The sequence below is a fragment of the Amblyomma maculatum genome, chromosome 4, assembly GCF_055883805.1.
Source record: "Amblyomma maculatum isolate TAMU_Amacu chromosome 4, ASM5588380v1, whole genome shotgun sequence".
NCBI lineage: Eukaryota > Metazoa > Arthropoda > Arachnida > Ixodida > Ixodidae > Amblyomma > Amblyomma maculatum.
This window is the reverse complement of record NC_139347.1, coordinates 66,831,253-66,855,149: the sequence shown is the minus strand read 5'-3', so window position 1 is coordinate 66,855,149 and position 23,897 is coordinate 66,831,253. Positions and strand designations below refer to the sequence as shown.

Below are 23,897 nucleotides of genomic sequence, written 5' to 3'. Positions count from 1 at the left end.
GGGAAACATGTTATGGCACTTGCTTTCTTCATGTGCTCTCCATGCATTACATATTTAAATGAACCAACTTAGGATGTTAGTCCCGGAATGTTTAGTCCCAGCAACCAATGAACGCGAATCTGAAATTTACAACAGTGCGCATTTTTTTAGGAAATAAAATATAAACTACTTTTACTGATACTTTACTGAATTCCGCAAATATTGCCGAAGTAACACAAGTTATTTGCCATAAGATTTTATATGAGTGTTGGCATTTACCTCGCCACCAAAAGCAGCTCATGCCGATACCCGTTTGTTGCAGAACGCTCAAGCAAAGTGATAGAGAGGTAGGCACACCGAGAAAGAGCAGTGCGCTTGTATTTTCTGCCAAGAGTCACAATAGCGAAGCGTGGTGGTGAGTGAAGCAGGGGCACACTACGTGATTGCGTTCGTCGAATCCCAGGTGGTGCCGAGATCGCTGGCACATCAGCGCAGTTGCTGATAGAAACGCGCGGGCGACACGGAAAAGCTTTTCGTCCGGGAGGCGTTGGGGCGCAGCTGGGCTCTCAGAGAAACTTTCTGAACCATCGGTGCGCACCAATTCATGCTGTGTGCGGTACAGCATCGTACTTCTTTTTTTATATATTCTGCTACCAATTTCTTGTGAGTCAATCTCAGCGGCTATTTTGGCGATAGAGCACAACAACTTCAGTTCTTCACTGCCTGCTTTTTTTCTCTTATGAATTTAATGCTACTGAAAATTACTTCATAATATCCGACTCCACCAAAGATAAAAACCGGTTGACGCTAATTACCTTGGTTGGGCAATTAGAACACAAAGGAACATTCTAGGGTGGGAATTAGGACTTATAGGTAAATAATTTAATTTAAAGACGGTTTCATGGTGCGTTTCGGCAAGGCAGACACAAGGAACGGGGCTTTCAAAGTTTCGCTATCACGTAATGTTTGTTTTCATATAATATCCCAGCGTCAATATAAATGATAAAGAGCCACAAAAACTGTGCAGTCGCACTATGCGCGCAATTCGCGTAGCTAAATGATTTATCTATTTCATATAATTGATTTTATTACCTTAAGGGCTCACTTGACGGCCATTGTATAAGCGTGCTACAAATGTTATGGTCGGCGAGTGTTATCAAGTTTAAAAAGGGCTGCTATGAGCGAAGAATTCCAGTAAGCACGTGGCGGTTTGATGTCATCATAAGCACGAGACAAGCGCGGGATGGGGCGAGTTTGTAGCTCCTGTCTGTTGGAATACGAGAAAAAATGGAGCGGCAAAAGTAAGAGCACGGGAAAGTGATCGAAAAACTCAGAAAGGATGACGTTTGCGATAAGACAAATGCGGTTAGAACATGGCCTTTTTTTACTATAGAGGTATATAAAAATGGCTTTCTCGCAGTCTCAGTTCAGGCATGAAACGTTAAAATGCACTGGTCGTTCATTTTCGGAAGAATAATGAACGAAGTAGTGAACATCACCGGCGTTCAGCAATGAGGAAATAAAAAAAAAAGTATGAAAAAGAGAAAAGTTCTGCTCTTTTTACCCGCCGCCATATCTGAAAATGCGCGTGCGGAGGACGCGCTACAAGCTTCTGACAGCCCATAGAAAGAGTCGTCGATCACGGATCTTAAGCATGCACTTCGCATCCAATGCGTAGCTTTCCACATGTCCGGATCAAATTTACCGCGTGCGTTGAGGCGTGTAATGCGTTCTCGAGACTCCGATCATGGGCTCATGAATTACAATACGAAGAAAAATATATATCCAACAAGTAAGCGCAAAATGATGCAGATGAATCACAAAAAGTTTACAAGGGAAAGAAAATATCCCCCCCCCCCCCCCCCCGCCCACCCCTAAACAAAATGGAGCCATGTGAAACAGGTCGCCCCCGTTAAAGACAGTGCGTACTTTAAAGTATGAACGCCATCAGCGAAATAGGCAAAAGACGAGGCAGACAGAGGTAAAAAAAATTACTTCGGCAACGTCAAGCCGGCATTACGAATTACATACCGAAAAATAAGTAGTAACTCAACAGAGCAAGGGGAGATGAAAGGGTCAGTTCAAGACGCAAGCACATTTTATTTTCGTGCTCCTTATTCGCATGGTACGTTAGATACTTATTAAACAATATCCTGCATAGTACAGATTAAATCTTCCGGTGCCATTGCTTTTTAATGCCATAATCAGCAGGGTAAATTTTATGAACCTCATATGTTGCAAATCAAACAGGCAATACTCGTTAATGCATAAATGGCTCCACATTCGCCGATAGTTGCATTTGGTGCTTCGCTGCAGCAACATGTGAAAACCATCAGAGAAAAATAAAGGAAGGGTGTGAAATTTTATTTAAAACATCAGTCACTATATAATTGGTACGAGTCCTTTCTTAGGAATCCCACGCACATTGTTTCCATATGATTATAATTTGCATAAAATAATGATTGTAAAGTAACTGAATATGTTGTAAGGTTGCGCAGAACGCCACTACAGCATATTCAACAAACTGTGACTGGGCCTCTTTGAAGTCAGTCGATCGCGCTCTGATTACTGGGCCCCTGTTACACAGAGTTCAGCCATTCTCAAATATTGTTTACAGCGCTAAGGCCAGAAGCTCTGACAAAAAGAAAAAGAAACTTAAAATAGCCGAGTGAGCAATAACGGGGACTTCCTGTCCAATTTCAGTATTTTTTTTTGTCTGCTGAGCCATGACCTTGAAACCGTTGACTCACATTGTCTTCATCGTCTCGCCCGGTGCTGTTTTCATCGTCGAGGACGCCGATACCCTGCGTTCCACCCATACTAATGAAGAGAGCACTCCGTATTCGCCATTAAAGCAGGCAGGGGCTTTTAAAATCTCCCAAAAGAGAAGTGATGCATAGGAATCCCATGTCGTTTTAGTCGAGTGATTGACGGAATCCCGCCTAGAGAGGTGAAAAATATCAGCTATGAGAATTTTTTTTCCGGAAATCGTTGGTGGTTTCTAAATGGACCATGAACCGCTGATTCGTTTTTAATTTTAAGCAAAAGATTCCGGTTGTACTTTCGGAATCTATATTTGTTTGGTCCATCAACCACTACTGCGCACATATGAACGTGATTATTCTGGCGCCTTTCATTGTTCTGTTCTACTCCACATCTTGAGGATCGCAGACGCCTAGTCTCGGTTCGTTAGTACGAGCGTGAACGTTTAGGCAGATGCAACAGTCCTTGGGCGGCATGAAAACGCAGGTCGCTCGTTTACACGGAGTGTATGTTGCCCCGATTTCGGCACGATGTTTTTTCTTCATGAAGGCGATGACATCGCCATCCGTTTGTAGAAACGGATTGGCAGGAAAACATCAGCTCACGGTAATGACAACTCTCCCAGCCAACAGTAATGACCTAACATAGCTTAGTGTTTGAAGCAAGCGTATCTGAGACTGACCCAGCAGTTTCTCGAATCGCATTCTACACTGCTCTCGATTCTACATCTCATCGCATTATACACACCTTCTCATCTCCCTAACACCGTACGCCTGAAGCAGCGATAGACGATCAAGCGACAATGTTCTGTTCTGCATCTGGGTCTATGCCGGACATGTCACCTGCCAATACCCCTTGCCCTGGACGACGTCTAAGACGCATGATTTTCTGAAAACGGGGTCTCCGAAACCGTCGTGTTAATAGACTTTACAGAGTTCGTTTAGCTGGTTGAGTTACCTTACCTTCATAGCATGAACTTAAAATGAACCACTCGCACTTGTTACGTATAAAATGAAGACGCAGTTTATATATCTAATTATGCAGTAGAAGTTTAGACAATGTAAGAGCTGACATCGTGCCCTCAGACACCAATTTCAAATTGTGCACTCTGTCGAGGCTCAGACGCCGAGCTTTGCTCATGCTTGCTTGTTCGATATGTGGAACTACGCTGATAACGCAGCAGATTTAAAGCTGGGCTGAACTTCGACATTGAAAGCCTAAAACAATAACCAGGCGCAATATCCACCAGGCTTAAGCCGAAGAAGAGACTTGGTGGTCGGAGTATTCGCCTTTCATTCCAGAGAGACACCGTGTAATCTCCGGTGTCGCTGGATTGTCATAGGGGACATAACGGGTAGATATTTATCCCTGAACAGGTGTGAGGACTCTATCGGAAGCCAATGCTCATTCTTGGTCTTACATCGAGTGACGAAAGGTACGTTTTGCCATCGAACTTTTGAAAGAAGCTGTGCTCGCTCTATAACAAACCGCCACCACCATTAGCCTTGCTCTCTTCCAAGTGCAAAATTGAGACAGGGCAATCATTATTATACATGCATTTCCGAATATTTCCAAATCTGGAGTGGTAATTTATTAGATAATTTCAATTTCTCTTCCAACCTCCAGCAATAATATCCGCATATTGTTGCGAAGAAGAATGGCAATGGCGCGAGAGGAGCCCTCGCGCTAGGTCAGCCATTAAAGTATCATTCACCCTGTCGCCATGTTGTGCCGAGTTTTCGCCACATAACATTTTTGTTGAAGGTGCGGGGTACGTCATCCCATCTTCATCTTGGAGCGTCGACGCCATTCGCACGCCGGCACCATCGGCCGAGAGCCCGTGGATATTGCCGCGCAGCTGCGCCCCAGCGCTTCCTGCCCGAACTTGACCAGCCCCGACCACCGCCGCCCCGCCGCCAGTCCGGACCTGAAAACAAGTCACACAGACAAACTGACCAGAGCGGAAACTAGAATAAAGACCTGAAGGACCCAATGGAACCGAAGGACATAAACACGCAACCCCAGCCCAAGCCGCCCGACGCGACCTCGAGTCATCGGCCCCATGGATGCCTTGGTGGCGGATGGTTGACAAGATACCCAAGCATCAATCGTCGGATCCCCCAAGCATCAGTCATCGTGACGACAAGCAAATCATTCTCTTCTATTTTTCCTTCGATATCCTCACCGTCATGTCATCATGACTTCAGCCACCCGATCGAGAGGTAGTGTTGCGAAGAACGGCAGTGCCGCGAGAGGAGCCCTCGCGTTAGGTCAGCCATTCAATCATCGTTCACCCTGTCGCCATGTTGTGCCGTCTTCTCGCTTGTCGCCACGTATACAATATTGCTAAAGGCGTCTACGTCAGAACAATGGTGCATGCAATGAAACCTTGAACTGCCTCTGTTTTCGAGATCGAGGGCTACTGTCCATACATTTATGGTGGTTTAAAGAGGGCGATATTTTACACATTCATTAAAAACAGATACCCACATATTAAATAAACCAACTATCTATTACATAGTTATTTAATGGGCACATGTGGGCACGGACATTTGATGTGCAGGGCCTGACACGTGTTTTTATATTGTGCAATCGCTTCCTCTTTTAAACACTCACGTGAGGCCATTATAAGATACTAGCTGCCAGTGGCAGATTCTTTGCCGTATTATTACCACGTTTTACTTCGTATTTCCTTAATGAATTTCAGCTCAGCTGCAGAGATCGGTGCAAAGAGGAACGAGTGCACGCCAGTTTTGCACTACGTTTCCGGTTATACCATCCGTTTGTACAAATATTAAAATTATTAGAAAAAAAAACAGTTTCGACAAGAAGCGGCGAGACAGCAGCGGGAAGACAATGTGGTATAAACAAAACACAAACGTAAATGAAAAAGCGCCGAAGGGAAGCGTTAGTTGTCCTTTTAACTTTCAGACTAGTTAGACTGTCTGTCTGGATACAGGCAAATAAAGTAGCAGCTGTCTAAACGATCATTAAGGCATGCTTATCTCTTGTTCGTTTTCCTTTCTGTTCAAAAACAATTCCATCGCCTTGTCCATATCTTTACCGCCATGATAGGGGCGAGACAGATGCCGCGGGACGAGACAGATGACGACATAATCGCGTAAGCTACCAGCCAACATACAAAGCCCTCTTTAACAGAGCCGTATAAACGTGCCTGGGTGGCTTAGAGATAATGTGAATTCAAGGGTCTAGGTAGCCTGATTCTGATATCACCCTCCTATATGAAAGGAGAGTCCCGAGTTGGCAGCGCCTGCCAAACGCAATGTAATGTCAGGAAGCCCCCCGTCCAGTTAGTGCTCGGCCATGCCAACTGTCTGCTACTGCCCCTTTGGGGGGTGTGGGTCCAGGGTGGGCTTTGGCTTTTTGCCATCTTGGGTGGCATCACATCACCTAGAGTGAACCTTAGGCTGGCACTACTTGACATATGAATGGCTGTCATCTTGGGTGGCATCACGTGACCTAGGGAGGCCTTAAAGTGTGACACATTCTGCAAACGACAGTATGAGCCATTAAAAGCTTTCGCATAAAAATAGTGAGCTCCAAGGCCCAGGAAATAGAACGTTCCTGCGCTGTCCTCTCCTTCTTCAGCAGCACTTGATTCCAGCTCTTTTCGGAAGGGGTTACCTGGAGCATATACCCGATGGACGCTTGATGTGTAACCGCTATAATACCTACAGGCATCGGTGTTATGCTCTCCGTTAATAATAACTGATAACCAGTGATGACTTAGAAGGTATGAAGTCTGGATCCTGCTTTGCATCGTTGCGGTTATTTTGATATGGTCTGCATGAAGATGGGGACAAATCCGCCTTCCGCCGAGTGGTCTCATGATGCCTGGTCAGCGCTTCACCCCTGTGGTCGGAGTGCTTTGAAAAACCTGAAAACGGTTACGAAATGAATAAGAGTTGCAGATGAACATGTTCTTGTGCCTCAAATAAGAATGTAATTTTTGTCCACCAATCATAAAATATCCACGAAAGAAGCACCAATCCCATCCAGATCCTGTCTAGAGGCGCGCGCATGGAGGCGCATGAATGGCTCCCTCTACACTCGCGCGTTCGCACAGCTTCCGCGGAGGAGCGCACTTTCCTCCGGCAGACCGGAGATGGCGGGACCAGTACCATCACTGCGAAAGCGTTTTTAATTCATCGCTGCTGCACGCGATGCTGATTTTCCAATAATTCTCACCGAAAAAAACAAAAAAAAGATGGCTCAAAATTAAAATTACTCCGTGTTTCTAATTTCATTTTAAATTTTAGCGTAGAAAAGCGCGCAGTTTAGGCGAAGGAAGTTTTTTAGAGTTACATTTAGTGACGCGATACTGAACAATAAAAATAATTTGAGCTCATTCACTTAATTGTAAAGTACGTAGTGTTTATTGAGCGTCTGAGTTACGGAGAACGCGATCGTTAATCTGCCCTTTTTAAATAAAGCGAAAATGGAGGAGTGTTTTCCACATTTAGATCAAGCATAGAAACAAATACATGCCGTCAAGGGAACTTCAGAATCGCTTCATGTACATTTTAAATTGACATCTAGGGCATTATTAAGGCTGGCGGGGCACCATGACAATTTCAAAGCCGCTACAGGTAGTCCGCTGAGGAGCTTTACGGAATCTCAGCGCACGTGGCCACCTTGAGGAACATAGAGGAAACGCTCTGAGATTTTTTAGGGGGTTCCTTTTCTCGATATTAGGCGGCGCCACCTGTCCACGAAGCTCAGTGATCTCCCGCCACGTAAGAGCCCATTAAATGCATAACTGAACGCTTACCTGTTTAATCTGACGAACTGCGCTAGTCCAGGAAGCACAGGTGCAACACAACGTGTAAATAACGCCGACGGAAGTGCCTGCACGAGCCCAATAAACGTTTTCAGTTTCAGGTGCTCAGTACGTAAGGATGTAAAAGAAAATTTGAAAATATGCTTATGCATCGCCAAAATGATCGACAAAACCTCTTGACAAGAGCGTTTTAGGAGCACATTTAAACAGTTTTTTATTCTGTTGAAAGGACTGCTACTCATTTTGCAGATTTTAAGCAAAGTTTCGTTGTTATATTTAAAAGCCTATGAAATAAAGTATTTTTCATTTTATTATCTTTACCGACCACACAATTTTAAAGCTGAAGCTAGCTCAAATGATATCTTCATTTGTGCCAAGTACCATGTTTTTATAAAGTTTGTTGTCTAAACCAATAGCTTCGAACGTCTTTGACTATCGATAGTTCTGACTAATCAAAGAATGTATAAATGCTTGCGGATACGAGGATAATGAGAGCAAACACAAATGCTAAAAAGGTTTATTTGACTACCGCAGTGCATTTAAATGTAACAAGAAACCATGCTTCTCACTCTGTGCAATTGTTTACTGAATCTATTGCACGTACAGAAAAAGGAAACCGGAAATCCATACCGCCACTAAGAAGGACGTTGGTTTCTTTTACATTGAAAATGGAAGCAGTATTGTGATTTGATAACTGAGCTGCCGTGAAACAGATTGAAGGCGTCAGAGCTCTTCAGGCGTTCCCAATAACCTCTGCAAGGAATGTGCCAACAGGAGATAGCATAGCTATAAGCTCAGCTGTCTGCACATGCCTGCACATTCGAAAAGTAACAAGTTAGCAAAATTCCGGGTATACAATGGAAAGGCTATTAGGCAAGCAAGTAAGAACAAGCCACGCAAGAGGTTGATATGCACGTAAAAATAGGTGCCCGCCCAGACCAAGCAAAAAAATAAAGGGACCACAAATATAAAGAGAAAGAATGACATTGATGTCGTATTTGTCCACATTGCGCTGATTCATCCGAAACTGAAGTAGCCACAAGAAGCGGAGTCCTCTAAGGAAAGTGAACATTGAACTGCTTCCAAAAGCACACAAAGCGATGAAGTAGTTGCCATCACTGTCGAGTACCTTACCATACACCCTGTAATTAGGTTGACAGCATTTGCATTTTGGGGCCTACCTAGAGATAGAATGTTCGTCTTATTCGGGAGTCTTCAATAAAATTAGACCGAAAAAGCTGCGCTCTAAGTGCCTCTTCTTAGCTGTATTGCAACTTTTAGAGCGCAGCTCTTATGCGCCCGTTACGTGGTTGAGCCGCGCCGCGTTGGTATCGTTAGCGGTACAAGCGAGCGAGAGTCACGAACCAGGAGAAAGTAATGCGCCAAAGAGAATTTTCAGAAGAGAAATAAAAGCCGCTCTCTGCCCCGCTCGCTCGTGGCTTTTGTTTCTGTTCTCCGTAGAATTTCTCTTTGGTTCGTGAGAAAAATAGTGCTTTGTCACTCCCCATACATACATACATACATACATACATACATACATACATACATACATACATACATACATACATACATACATACATACATACATACATACATACATACATACATACATACATACATACATACATACATACATACATACATACATACGTACGTACGTACGTACGTACGTACGTACGTACGTACGTACATACATACGTACATACATACATACATACATACATACATACATACACATACATACATACATACATACATACATACATACATACATACATACATACATACATACATACATACATACATACATACATACATACATACATACATACATACATACATACATACATACATACATACATACATACATACATACATCTGTTGCCAAAAATCTATCGCGTCTCTCATAGCCTGAGTCGCTTTGAGACGTTAAACCCCTAAACCAAATTAAAAAAACAAAAATAACTACTCAGAATAAGAGAAAGAGCCTTTCGCTCGTGGCTCTTTCTCTTTTTTCTGAGAAGTGTCTTTGCCATGTGAAAAAAATGTAGAATGCTTTGTAACTGCACTTATAACATACAAGCCTCTCTTAATTTATTTGCTTCAGTGTGTCGCAAAAATGTTTAAAAAACTGAGCTCAAATTACGCATTAGGGAGCATTGTTACCGCCCTTGGAAGTTTTTCTTAGAGGCATGTTGTATCCCATTCATCTTTTTTCTTTGGCTATCTCAACATGTGAATTTGTAAGTTGTTCAAAAAGGGAATAAATATAAATTAAGCTAGTTTCCTTCTATAATTAATGAATTTCTTGAAACTAAAAAGACTCCTAACAGGTTTCAGATGGTTTTACAACCTAAGCAGACTCCACCTATACATTGCCTAAATTTTGCTGGGACAACCGGTTTTGTGTTTCATTTTGCGACCGACGTATTCCATTACGGAGATGTTATTGTGCACGGAGCATGTGATCGGGTTCGAATAATTTTGTTGGTACCGTACACTAAGGATCGCTTAGGGCAAAACCGTAAGACCCCATGCCTGCTATATAAGATCGCGATATAAATCAGATGTCTCACGTGATTTACGTTAATTGACTCAATAGGGGCGTTGATTGAGAAAAACACTAGCAAGATATATCGATGTCTGCGTACACTCATGTATTACGAGCAGAGGTGTGTGCACTATGCAAAGGCGTATGAAATGATGTGGCAAAGGTAGATTCCTAAGGTCTTTTTACCACTCTAAAAACGGGAGTAAGCTCCGGCGCAGGTCTAAGGCATAATGGCATGCACGTACACTCGGCCAGTTCTTTAAGAGTACCGCGGGCCCTCAACTGTCCGGCGCTGCAGCGCTAGAAGACATGAGTGATGACAAGAGTAGACAATTAACTTACACCTGCGCCGGGCCTTTAATTCCGTTTTTAGCGATGTGGCAAAAGGGCCTTAGACAGCTAACTTTGCCACGGCAAGGGCATGCCCACAATTCCTGCTGCTGCAGTGAGCTTCGTCTGCTAGGCTATTCTGAATAGTACGTAGCCACAACTGCCCGCAGTCGCCTGATATAGGCACCGGCGCCTGAAAAAGCTGCCAATACTTTTTATCCGCTGCAAACTGTGCGGATAATATCTGCAAAGAACACACATTTTTAATAAACAGTTTAGCATACCCAATAACTATTTGCAATTTGAAATCCTTACTTTTGGAACAAATAATTGTCGAGAACATTACCCAAGTATCGGCGCATATATTAATTTTTAAACAGACCATCTGGAGGCAGTACCCGCAAATTTAACCGGGGACTGCTGTTGTACTTGGAACCTTAGTACGCAGCGATCAAGGTCACAATCGCCTAGTAAATAGAACAAGGGCTCTCTGAACTCAGACATGAAACTTGATTCGGGGGGTTTCGTACGACGCAGTAAAACCGTGCTGTGCTGCGCCATTGTGGGTCCAACACGAACATAGACCTTTGGCATGAAAACGTTCTAGACTAAAACTGTCACTTCAACCTTACTTCAGACCTACACATTTTAATGTCTCCTTCATTGGTTTGGTGAAATAAATATTTCACGCAAAGTAGTGTCAATGCATAAGGTACAGTCGCGAGCAAAAGTGGTATACAACACTCAGTCGTTGGCGGAGCTCGAGAAACCTGCATGCTAACTTTATCTGGCAACAGCTACCTAAGACCGAGAGAGTAGTGGCAGTGTCCCATTTGATCCACGTGCATGTGTCACTGTCGCTGTCCCCTACGCTGTCGCTAGATGACATTTCGATGCTGTTTTCTCGAGCGGTGTCACTGGCCGAGTGTTGTATACCACGTTTGCTCACGACTGTGCATTTAAAGAAGCGAAAGATTGTACTGAAGCTTTCTGCTAACCGAATGTATCAAGTCCAATAAATAGCTCAAGAAATCTAAAACAGAAACTATACTGAGGATAAAAATTATTTAAACACTAAACTAAAGAAAATAACAAAATTGTGCTATAATAATTAGAAATTAGAATAATTAGAAATTAGAAAAAATTGAGTTAAAGCAAACAGGTAATAAGCTTGAAAGTTCCCGTATTTTCACGAAAGAAGTTTGAATGTGGACGCTGCAGTGTTACGCAAAATCTACAAAACGTAGATTCATGGTTGTGATCAAACACAAGACATTTTCCCAAGACAACAGTGAAATGCAAGAGTCTGTATTGCTTCACAAAGAGCTGTTTTGTTCGGGCGCACCTACCAGATAATTCTTTTACTTCCCTATTTGCAGCTTCAATACGTCAACAAATCAATGAAAGAAAACTCGCTTGCCCATCGCATTATGTCGCTTGTCTCACCACAAAAAGAAAGCTTGTTTTATTTTTTTTCATACTCACCTTGACATGTGCCACTAAACAGAATAGCAAATCTCTGCTAAATCAGCCGAGATCAGCGATTTCATTCGTTAGCCTAATACCGATCTGACTGTGAGCTTTATAGCTACGTGTAAAAATTTAGACACGAAATGCATGTGGATATCGGAATAAAAGATGCACATATTTTGTGGCAAAAAAATTTCAGCCATGAATGTTCTTCGCGTTCGTATTTGCCATTAAGGCTACCCAGTGAGCACGAGAGTTCTAGCGTGAAGCTAGCATTCAGAGACTATTAGCATTTAAAGGAGCCAAAGCGATTACAGTGCCACGGAGAGGCGGTGGCGGCGGGCACCCCGGAAAGTTTTCAGGCTCTGCGAAAAAAACTTCCCAGGCACTGCATTCTATTCCATTTATGTCACTCCATGAAAAGCAGAACCACAAAGTCATCATCGGTAAACCGAATTCCCATCCCTTTCCACGTTTCCTGCGCCACCCTAATAGCAATGTCCTGGCACCATCCCTGGCTATACCTAACGGTGGCGTATCATGAAAAAGTTCCCCTGAGACATTCACTGACCTCGAAACTGCCTTTGCACCTAAGGTCAGTTTCCTTGTGTGGTTTTCAGTGCGACGGAAACCTTCACGCTCTATTTTAAACTTTGAACTGCATCAATATAAGAGAGCTTCAACATACGTATGACAAAAAAAAACAATGTAACCCCACTGGGAATGTAGGTTTGAAAATCCCAAATAAAAAAGTCTGTCACTTTGCGAAACTATACATAGAAAACGAAACGATCCTCCACATTCAGCTACATCCATGTAGCGGACAAGTTGTATGAAAAGAGCTTACGATGTATGCCGATCCGGAAAATGAACGATGTTCCCGAGTGAGTGTTAATTACTGCAATTGCTACCTATAGACCCCCCCCGCCCTCTCCGCATCAAATAATCTCGCATCCTGCAGCTTGCCTCACCAGTCGCTATGTCGGCACAAGTTCGCGGACCTCGGTGGCAAGCGCTCGCGAGTGACAGAGGCACTCACATCCATTTTTCACTGACCGATGTGGAATGCGGGCTAACCCCGAAGTGCGCAGCCGAATCTACAGATCGACGCTGCCATGACCCCATGGACAAGGACCATTACTCAATTTACAGCCATTCATTACGGCTGGCCGCGGAGACACGTTTAGCCCAGCCAGCCAGCGCTGCGCTCACGTATCCAAGAGAGGTCATTACAGCATCAATGGCGAACATCTGACACTACTCAGATCAATGGAGCTAAATATTTCAAATAAATTGTTCAGATCGATCTTCGGATAAGCAATAAAGAAAAATATTTGTAGTAAAATAACACGCAGCGTTCGTATTTCTCAACCAACTTAGATAAAGGGTATACCTTTAAGAATACATCTCGAATTCAGATCATCAGATGCCGAAGGGCATTAACGAAAGTTAGGGGGACACTCAAGCTCTGCTTTCAAAGACCAAACTCGACAGGATCAGTGGCTCCCATGTGATCAGCTCCCCTTGCTTATCCTTATTTTCGTACACGCACTCTGCCACTACCATGATTACTGATCGCTTAATATGGGTTAATGGTGGGTTGTAGTAACATATCCTACTAACTCCTGCCAACTCAGCCGTGACATGTGGTCTTGTGGCGTCACCTATTAACTTCCACTTTCCAAAGAGATGCTTGAGATTATTTGTTCGTGCGAATTACTTCACTTTGATGCCGAAGTTTCTGCAGGATTGCGCACTCAACGCTCTTACGTGAAAATTTCAGAGCTCAGGTTTGGCAGCACACTGTAATAATATTAGAAATCTGGTTATGATTGGCTGATGACCGTCCACCTCTTATGGCAGCCACGTGATTGGCTGCTCCCATTTGAGGTACCCTTCTAGTGTGAATTCCCTCAGTGAAGTCCTTTGCCGCCGTTATAGGTCATTCCCATGGTAGGTACCCCACGGTCTCTATACTTCCTCTGTCTTACGAGTGAAATTTGCCGTTTCTATGTCTCTATTTGTGACTTTACAACTATTGAAAGTGGTTTATATTTCATTCATTTTGTATTTGAAATAAATCCAAGTGAATTGATTCAATCGTGGTAACTGAAAAAAAAATATTTATTTGAATTCTTAGAGCTGATGGTGTATGCTTTTGTTTAGCACAGATGTTCTAATTGCTGGGGATATTTAACAACTTCCTCTGTGTAACACAAGCCTTACGACATGAAAAGCAAGCGCAATAATTTGACACGTTTTCTCGTAATGACCTCTACTTTCTTTTTTTCTTAGCAGATGCTCGATCGCGGGCGGTTCCATAGTAAATATGACTTACTGAAAAGCTGCACAATGTCAAAATTTATTTGAGAGGTGTGCAAAAGTGCTAAGTGTTCCAGTGATTGGGTTTCGTTAGTGGCGAAAAGTGTTAAGTGTTCAAGTGTTTCCGTTAGCCAAGGCGAATGCTGCACAGTTAGTATATTTATCTCCTGAAGAATATTCTTCAGTTAACACGAATTACCTGAGCCGAATAAGAAGTAATCGCCCAGACGTATACATGTGATCTTTATGAATCTTCTTTGCAGTTTAAAGGACCAGCCCGTATAGGCGGTTTAATTTCAGCCTAAATTGCAACCTCAATGTACTGTTATAGTTTTCTGCCGTTTTTGCCAAAGGTGTTTGTTTCTTTCCTTGTGAAAATACTATTTCACGAAGTCTAAGTGGCTCGACAATCGGGAAGTTGCCAAACTGGCCAAATTTTGAAGCGCCTGCGTGGGCTAAGCTATTAAGACGGGATAGACTTCAAACCTCAGCCTTCCAGGAACCATGAACCCAGAGTTTGACGTGCTGCCTGTGGGCCGCGAAGCCATATTTGCATGGCGTGAGTAAAACACGCCTATATCTATGTCGCTTTTGGCGACTTAGGTAACACGTCCGTGATATTTCGCCACACAAGTGGCCTCTGGCAGGTGATGGCGAGAAGACAGCAACAGCGTTAAATGCATTTAACAACTACCAAGTTAAACTGCGCCAAACTAGTCATTTTCCACGCTGCACTATGTTTAGCCGTGCCGAACTTCTATCGTTTTAAAAGAGTTTACTACACGATGAATAAGTGCAGGAAGTGATCGATCCAGTTGGTATTTTTACAACCTTGCGTGGGGGTAAGCGACTCTTAAATTCGATGAAGCGATAGAAATGATAAAGGTGACCATGCCTGGATTCTCCAAAATGAGGGCTAATGGCTCCTGGATGTAGCATTTGGTGTTGTATGAGCGTATGAAGCAAGAATATGTTGTGATAAGAAATATATGCACGTTATTTAGTTCATGGGTGTTGTTAACTATCAGGCACTGGGGGACGTCTGGTTGAGAAAGTAGAAATTACCGTTTGAAGGTTAGTCTCATAACTTTTCTTGCGATAAAGCCTGTTCCAAAGACCATATACAGATCATAAGTATTTTTTTTTAATGAACAGATGGGCAGAAAATACAAACGGCTTGTTATGAACAAGTAAATAAGTTGAATACACAGGCCAAGAAACATGCAATAAAAGTATTGATAAATAACATTAGTGCAGCTGGGCATCTAAACGCTAGAAACGGTGTCATATAACGAGCGTGTATATTGTGCGTAGACTTATTATAATCGTCACCATCCTACCGGCACACGGACGCTGGAACGCATTGATGACCAGAAGTGAGAGGAGAAAAGAACAGACGTAACTTTTCAGAGCTCTCCACCTCCTATACATGACAATCAAAGTGCATTTCAAATACAACAAACACGTACGATGCCGTTTCGTTGTAGGGCTAGATCTAGACCGTCAAGACTCTAAAACGTTAGATGAGTGAGCGCGGTTGTTGTGCGACGTTGTCCTTGTTCTCTGTGCTGGTTGAGGTTTTGTCGACAGCAGCTGCCACGTATTGCCGCATTACACAAGTAATGTTCTGCAATTTCCCAATATTGCAGACGAATCAGGGTGGTTCACAACAGAGTTTGTGCGACTGCCATCAAGGATGACAGCTTTAATTGATCGGAATCACAACCCTATTCGCGGTTCATAGACAAGCTTTCGTCGGTTTGTTTTACGCTGGATTGTATGGGAAAATGAATGAATGGCTTAGTAATTCGAATAACAAAAACCAGTGCCAAGAAAAGTGAGCATTATTCTGTGCTGACCACCTTCATCTGGGTGATAAGCTGCTATTATCGGTAATATAAATTATGTCGTCGGTTAACCTCCGCAGTACACAGCAGAATTACACCAGAAACGCTCTACAAAGCAGCACATGACATGGGAAGTTACTGCACGAAAATAGTATTAGTAACACTGAATTACGTGCAACTGAGTTTTTCCGAGTTTTGAGATCCCGAGTAACGTTTGGTATTCTATATAATGCGTGGCATCATGGGTTATAGGCAACTGGTTTACGTTCTTTGGTGAAGCCCTTCCGTTTTCGACCCATTCTGGACAGTGGTTTTGCGGCGCTCCATGTGGGGTCCTCCTCTAGAAGCAGTGAACAGCGAAATGTGTGCCGTTGTTTCAACAGTGGGGAGGATACCAGTCAGCGTTAAACCTGATGCTATATGCTGCGACATGGGAAGTTCGCCGCTGGATTTCTTAGGAAAACTTGCTTCTACGCATGTGCCCTCAATATTTTAGTCGGGGCAAAATTAGTGAAATACCCCCCTTTTTTCAGAGTCACGTGACCCGCAATTTGTGGAAAGTGTGCTCATCATCTTAGTGTTCTTTGTTACGACGGAATATGAGGTTGAATAGAGGACTGTGTGCAAAACTGATGTTGGAATTCTTCAATCTAAGTGAAAGCGTATAAGCTCCATTTTTTGACGTGCGTTTGCTATGTCAACACGACGAGGAAATGGGCTCACAGACATCACTTTTTGGATGGGAAGAAAATTGAGCCAGGCGACGGGGTACTGGGGTTAGCTGACGAGGAGAGCCCTTCAGCTTGCTACCGTCATTCACAAAATACAGGTACACCAAAGCGTAGCCACTCTAGTATACCATTGGTCAACTCGGCCTGTTTTATTTAGTAATCAATAGGCCTTGAATGATGGAGCAGAAATAAGAACGTGCTGCATGTTTAACAGCCGGATTCTTAAAGTATTTAAGGGAATCCTATATAATATCCGCCTTTCAGGGCACCGCGCAACAGCATAAATGAATGGAAGTGTGCGACTCTCCTTGCAGTTTCTCGTTTGCGTACGCACACAATTTGCTGTTAACCTGATCAGTAATTCCTTAGCGTTTGCCTGGTTATCCCATTCATGCTCATTAGCATCCAGTTATAAGTTGCCACAGTACGTGAAAGATCACCAAACATATGTATAAAGGCCCGCTTAACTAATCCGAATGAACTTGCCTGCGTGGAGTAGGAGTAGCGTGTCTGGCACTGCAGTCTGGATCTAAGGTTCCGGGGCGGTTAGATATTCATCTCCCCCTCTTTTCTCGAAGGAGATGCCCCGTTTCACATTATATGGCTGCCAATGGAGCCAAGTAATGTAGTCTCGTGACGTCACATACCCCGACGACTAATCAGGCCCTACCAACTATATGGCCAACTATATGGCCTGCCAAATGCATGCCTGGGATTTTTCGCTCACTCCGATAACAGTGCCGACAAAACCAGATTTTCGGTAGAATCGCGTCTATAACTCTATCGCAGACAAGAAAGGCAATGTTAAGCAAACGGCAAGAGCATTTAGTGGGCACCAGCATTTTTTTACGGTCGTGTAGAAGTGTTATTTCTACGCGTCTGTTCGCGGGTATACGTAGTTGAACACAATAATAATAATGCAGTAACATTAGAAGTCACTTCAGTAAGAAAAGTCTGTCTGCGGCATAGCGCTGTGTACGAGGAAGAGCCACCTGTCGCCTGTAATTGTTGGCAGGTGTCGAGAAACGACATTCACTTCTCTACTTGTAAGGGATAGGGGTGTCCACAATGTGGCTGTGGTGGGAAGAACCACAGAAACAAATTCTGTAAAGTTGACAATGTATGAAAATGACTAATTGATTCAGCAAAACGTCAAAATGACTCACGAAAGGTGCAAAAGACCGCAAATTTGTAAACAAAACTGAAAATGAATTTTACTGATATATGAAACTACCAAAGAAAACCTTGTGTGCCACAAAATCTTCCGGACTACGACAGTCCAAACAGTCTATTCTCGACAGCGTGCAGCAGACTGAAGCCGAAATTGGGCCGAAATGACCAATAAACGCCCGGTAAAATAGTGAACCTAGAATTTGTTCTTAAGGACATGCTACGGCCTCGACGCGTTTTGTTTTCCTAATCCAATGTGCATTTTTAATATCTTGAAATGGAGTACCACCAAATCCGATCCACATATCTGCAAAATTCAATGCACTGTGGACACAAGAAATGTAAATAACCATACGGCAGACAGTGTATATATAATGTAACAAGAAGAAATATATTTACAAACGCGGATTGAAGATGATGTAGGGAGATACAGCCAAGGAGCCAAACTATGAGGGCACAGCGTTCGAACACGTTTCGTCTTTTTGTCCACCACACAGCAGCAGCACACTTTGGCCTCTGTATTCTTCATGCTTAAGACCGTGATAATATCGCCTGCCATCAATAGAAGTCACTTCCGTGTCGGAGCGCGAAAAGAAAAATAAATACCGAGGATAGCTCATCCCTGCCGCATACGTGTGTCGCTTCGAGAAAGCTACCGTGTGCCCGTATCATATTTCGACTTTTGCGAAAACATTTTCTTGTACATTGCATGGGCGCACATTTTTTCTTTATCGTAAACATACAACGAATATATTCATACAGACTTTTCTCCAGCGGAGGGTGAACACCTCTGCTTGAAAACTGATTAAAAGAACCGGATGCATCCAGTTTGGTCGCGCATGTTGAATACTTCTAAAGTTCTTGACTTCGGGATGGGCCAAGATCACCTCTTAGGAAAGTTAGAATTACTTTTCTGTTCAGGGAGCAAAGAGTACTATGAGTGTTTTCAACGGATTAAAAGAACCGGATGCATCCATTTGGGTCGCGTATGTTGGATACCTTCTAAACTTCTTGACTTGCGGATGGGCCAAGATCTTTTCTAAAGAAAAAACAATTTACATTATTTTTCTGTTCAGAAAGAAAACAGTATTATGAGTGTTTTTAGCGGAAACAACCAGAGCTCCACTTTTTGAAGACAGTTTAGGTAGGTAACTTAAACTCAACTTTTTCGTGCAGGAGGGAATGAAAAATTGAAACTAAATTAATTTACTCCAGGTCGTTGCATCTTAAGAAGGAAGTAAGCAACCTGACGTCAATTTCAGTACTGTATTTCATTATTAGAAACACGATGCTGTTTTCCCAGTTGTGTCTCAACTACGTACCGCTGAAAACAGGATACATCGTATACCGCGAAGGCAAAAAGCAATGCTATTACAAAAGACGGATGACTAGTATCACAATTCGTGACATGCGTTCACATTTATTTGCTTGTTCCTTTCGCAGATACATTGACGGGAAAATGTAAACATCCGGTTTAGTCGCAAAAAAGAATTTCACGAAGCAGCCGAGGCCAGATCGCATTCGAAGCTTGTTTTTCTTATACCTTATCCTTAACTCGGGGGAACAACTGAACAATTAAGATGCTTTTGGAGCCTTTATCGAAATCTGTAGTGCATCTATTTTTTTCAGTTCTACTAAAACACAACCCATGCAACTCTCATGTATCACTCTCGTTCAACTAAGTGTATCTTTTGAGTGATATATGTTGTTTAGATCCCTTTCAAATATTAGCATATTTTTTCTGAAGCATTCCGATTAGTATTCTTCGGGTCTATACTTTCGTGGAATTAAGTTTAAATGAGGTAACTTTTACGTGCGCATTTAAAGAATCATTATTGATTTTGCCGCTAAACTCGCTTCAGTTTTCTGGGCTTAAAATTCTCAACTTACCTGGCAATCGATAATATCGACGCTACACGTTCCCGCTTTTATTTCAGACTACTCATCCAGCACTCTGTGACACAAAATCAAATCAGCTTGTTTGAGTTTCCATCAATGTTCCAGCCCACTCATTCTGTTAGGTAACTTTGAACGATCGCTCCAATTGCCGGTATCAGCACCGGCGGTGGAAAACTCATAATATATCTGGAGATCAACGAAAGGTATTTTAATCTGTGCCGAAAAAATCAGTTTTACATTTTTTTTTCGGAAGTGAAGTGATGTGTCAGACTGAGGAGACGATCTAAAATAACATCTTTTTTTTTTCATTTTTATGTAGGCAAGGTGCCCTGATACAAAAAACGATTTACAAGTCATCCCTATATGGCATAGACACCAGTGTGTTACGTTTGCACATTATGCTACACGATTAAGCCATCTACAATATAAAGAAATAAAAATCATTAATGCTCGCTTCTGAATCACTTTTTCATTGCTAGACATTTTCTTTAGGTGAAAGGGCATCCAGATAGGATTTCCTGTAGCAGTGTATTCTTAGTTTAGATAAATGTGTAGAGGTGAACGGAACCATCATATTCCCACGGTCAGAGAAGTGGGCAATTCCCGTCTGTATGCTACAGGCATGCTCTAATTTTTCGAGGGCGCGAGATTCTATGCGAGTTCAGGGGTGTCAGTGTTTTTCGGAAGCCGACAATCTCTTGTCATGCGCATGTTTGTGATTTCTCACATGAGGGTACTGATAATCTAGCAATAAATCTTGCCAGAGGCGTGTCCGTAATTTTTTTTATACTTTGAGGCTACAAATTGAGAACAGTCGTTTGTGTTTGCCGCACGGGGGTTCTTGTCTAGTGTGTCTACATTAAAATTCTAGTGTGTCTACCTTAAAATCGTGAGCATCCTTACCTCACCTTGAAATACTACAGACAATTTTCCGATTACGCCTTTTTTATATGTTTGATCATTTACTTTTAGGAGCATCTATCATGTCACCAGCCCATTGTCTTTCTAGCAGAATTAATCAACAGAAGGCCATCTATCCACCCCTTGCTAGAAACTCGATCTGCTCATCTGGAATGATTTTTGTCAAATCATCTAGGGATTGGAACTTATTGCCAATAAAGCTGTGCATATTGCCAATCCCAACCACTTCAAGAAAGAGATCGAAGCACTATACTTGTAACTGTCATGTCTATACCTCATGTAATGACCCATACCGAGGCCCTTAAGGTATAATAAATAAATAAGTAAATAAATAAATAAATTATTTAATTACCTCATTAATAATAAATAATTTCTTGAGAGAATAAACGAGCTCACCTTTGCGACGCAGTAGAAGCTAACACTAACCTACGCAAGATAATATTTAATCGGCAGGAGGAAAAAAAAGTTTGTTTAACGACAGGAATAACATCGTCTCGTGCTACACACATCTGCCCTTCAACAGACGAGGGATATACAATTAGTAGATGAACCGAATTTAATAGTAAAGAGGGGACTGTCTTGAACATGGGAATACGAATTATTTGCGCCCCTTTCAATCCGCGAATTTGGTAGATGTTTGTTTTGGTGCGAAAAATGAGCGGTGTTTATCGGCCCGAGGAGAGCAGGAAAAATAGTCACCGGCCGATGTCATGCTTATGCCGCAGGAAAGCAAGTGTCGTAATAAATTTTAAGGATTGAAGGCCATTACTGGTAGGCACCAGCCTTCAGAGGTTCTATTTGCGGACCAAGCTCAAGAGCAATCGACAGTCAAGTGAAGTGCGCCATGTGTGGAAGCCCTCGAGCATCATCTGGTGAGCTCGAACCTTTCCTTGATCAGTCGAGCGCTCCATTGTCGCGCGCGAGTAGCGGCAGTCAGGTCTGCGTTCACCATTAGTCGGACGACGTTCCAAAGCAAAATAGGGTGCCGCCGCAATTAGTGAGTGCTTTTCGATACGACCGGCAGCACGCCGCTGCCGAAGCGTAGTTATTTTATCAGCAAACGGGTCTTGGGACTTCCCAAACTCCTCCCACTCTTATTTACGCTGGGCTTCTTGTCTAAGCACGTTTCACACAAATTGAAGCAGTCTGCGAAAACACGAGCAAGGCCCCTTAGCTAACATTGCGCAGTCAGGAGTACGTTCCTTTCGATCGATAGAGCCCTTTCGATTTAATACTCATGATGGAGTTAACAAGGACGGCGTTTTTTGAGTTAGACACGTCCTTGCTTCGCAATCTTTATTCCTCTACTCATTTATCTCCAATTCTTCAACACATCATGTGTTGCTAAATGTTAATGAGGAAACTTAAACGAGAAATCAAATAATTAAGCCCGTAAAAAGACATTTAAACGCAAAATAAACATTTATCTTATGCTCCAGGTGAAGTGACTTCACTTAGAACCTCATGTTTGAGAAAAGCATGGATTTTCGAAACTGTGGTAAACGGTTTTTCAAAATACCCAAGCAGCTGCTGGCATATGCCCATATTTTGTTACAAAAAGTGCAGAAAAGAAATTAAAACAAACAATTAGATAAAACGGAAAAGGGGGCGGGGGGGGTAGGGGGGGGGGGAGTCTAAATCAAAGCTATGGCGGGGCTTGAAACTGATAACTAGCTTTTTTTTAAATTTTTTTGTACATATTTACGCTATTTCTTTGTTTCATATCTACGTTGCCTTTCCATTTGATTACTTTACTACTGCCTAATAATTTGCCCTTTGTATGGCCTGAAAAGATGGATTGTGATAGATTTAGTAAATTTACTATATGTGTATGAAAACTGACTATTATTTGAATGTAAAAAGAGGCGGTGATTTAGTTATATACTCAGCATTTAATTATTCTTCAATGATGTCGTATTGCTTCCTTCTAATAGTATCACAAGGGGCTCTCAATCGTGTCATTGCTCAATGTTATTTTGAACATTATAATCAGAATTCCACAAAGATGGTGACAAAATATTTTTGTGAAGTTTGTTTACTTAGATATTGCTATACTCTTCTGACAGAGAAACATGCCTGCCTTTCGGGTTACGACAGATATTCATCCATCTGGCAGGTCCAGGGGGCGTTTGGGAACATTGGCTGGAACGAAGTTTGCTCATCCTGAGGGGAGCGAGATGATACCGGCCATCGTTTTACCGAAAATTTTAAGGAGCAGAATAATCCATTGATTCGCTCTAGTCTAGAGACTATATATATGGTGCTCTATTGTGAACACATTATATATATTCGTTATTCAATATATTCTATTCCTTTTGTTCTTATCGTAGTCCTCACCGCGTCGAACCGCTACAGGAGACGAAAGCTTCGTCAATGTGCATGGGCGACTTTTTTTTTTCTTTCTCCTCAGCCACATTATAGGACTGAAATAAACGGAACTGCATTGGTCTGAACATGTGAATACCTTCATCCTGCTCTGAATTTACCGCGTATAATTTTTCTACCTGGCAGTGATGTGGCGCTGACGCTTTTATTTTGTATACCGTGTGATCCAGCAGCAAGTCTGTGATAGGTTTAGGACTACGTGTTCCTTAGTCTCACAGATGAAAATGACTTGAACAACCATGAGATCTCTAATTTTTCCTGTGTGACATGACTTCACCACTAAGCAATGGTGAATTTTGTGCGATTCCGCTAGTTTTGCAATATAGCCAATGTAACAATACAGTGTGCCCATGCAGGTGCGGCGTATGCAATAAATAATGGCCAAGCTACGCGTAGAGGCACCGTGACATTTAAACTCGAATGTTCTTAAAACTAAAGAGAGCTCCTCCGGCTAGTGACACTGAAATCTGGTTGATTTTCAATTGTTCGACTGTTGCTTACTGTATTAACGGGATCACAATATATCAGGATATGAGGGCAGATAGTAAAATTGCATTCCACCCCATCCAAAGGCATACAAGCGCTTGTGCTCGCTGTGTTTTTGCCTTTCCTTAGAAAACCTTTATATATATATTACATTTTGTTCTTCTAGAACGGCTGATAACTACACTGACGTACATACAGGAAACGCTACTCTCGCCCGGACTGGGCCTTAGCATGTGTTATAT

General features: G+C 42.5%; 1 pseudogene; it reads right to left on the bottom strand.

Moving 5' to 3' along the window:
- Nucleotides 1-2,598: 2,598 nt before the first annotated feature.
- The window catches only part of LOC146191288 (uncharacterized), a 65,840-nt pseudogene continuing 44,541 nt past the window's right edge, over nucleotides 2,599-23,897 (bottom strand).